Source organism: Cyprinodon variegatus, unplaced genomic scaffold (assembly GCF_000732505.1).
Source record: "Cyprinodon variegatus isolate N-32 unplaced genomic scaffold, C_variegatus-1.0 Scaffold750, whole genome shotgun sequence".
In the NCBI taxonomy this organism is placed as follows: Eukaryota; Metazoa; Chordata; class Actinopteri; order Cyprinodontiformes; family Cyprinodontidae; genus Cyprinodon; species Cyprinodon variegatus.
Window position 1 is genome coordinate 84,011 of NW_015151203.1, and position 1,332 is coordinate 85,342.

Below are 1,332 nucleotides of genomic sequence, written 5' to 3' on the forward strand. Positions count from 1 at the left end.
GCCATCTGCTGAGGCCCACTGGGGTTCAAGGAGACAGAAGCAGACATAGAAAAAGAAGCATAGATACAAGACACACTTAATATTATCTGATGGCATTTTAGACAAAGGATTTTTATCAAAAACATCATTAATGTGCAGAAATAAGGAATAGTTGTATTTACCAGACATGTAAACAAGTTATTTTTTTCTTTTAACTTCATTCTAACCACATTTTGTTGCTTTGTAATCGTGCAATGACAATAAAGTTGAATTCTATTCTAGTCTAAATTTAATATTGTTGCAGCTTTAATGTATGAATTTATTCTAAAAAAGTTAAACATAATCTTCTAATGTCATAAAATGACAACTTACATTTTTTAAATGTGTATTTCTTTTCTTAAAGTTCTTATGACTTCATTCTTTTTTATCAAATTCTAACTTTATTCCTGTAATTTAATAATGACTTTGTTCACAACATATTGTTCTAAATAGAAATAATTGTGTTAGAATGAGTCTGCTAATCCTCGTGTTTGTAGAGCTGCATCCAGAGGCGTTCTTTAGCTTTGAATGTCGAAGCTGTTATTATCTGACCTTAAAGATGGCGGCTGCTGCTGACGGACAGCTCACAGGTGTCTGGATAAGCCCGGCTATATTTGCTAAGGTTACGGATGGAAAGGTGAAGCGTGACACCGCCTGGATCTGATTACTCCAACCTCAGTGGCGTGTTGCTGAGGCTCGCTCTCCATGAGCGCTCTGAGGTTTGCCTTTACACTGCAAAAACAGGAAATAAGTCTTAAAATAAGTGCAAAGACATCTAGAAATGAGCAAAAATGTCTTAAATGAATGTATTTACCATTAATTTGAGCAGGTAAATAAGATGATCTGCCAATGGAAGGAGGATTTGTCCTCTTAGAATAAGATTATTAGATAATATGCACCTGAAATAAAACAATGCAAGAAAAAATGCACTTAATTTAGGAAAAAAATCACTTATTGAGATATTTTTTTTTTTTTTTTGCAGTGAGGATCTTATCAATTTCATGTTTCCAAAATTGGGACAATTCTCTGCATGAGGTTAGTTGCCCTAACCTGGGTTAACCGGGCTCTTTACACTGCAAAACACTGAATTCTAAATAAGTGCATTTGTTCTTGAATTGAGGAGGAAAAAGAGACATTTTGCCAACGAAACAAGACAATTTACATTTAAAATAAGAACAAACAATTGCATTGTCTTATTTTAGGTGCACATTATCCAATTATCTTATTCTAAGAGGACAAATCCTCGTTCCGTCGGCAGATCACACTGCAAAAAAGTAATTTTTTTCTCAAAATAAGTGCATTTGTTCTTGAATT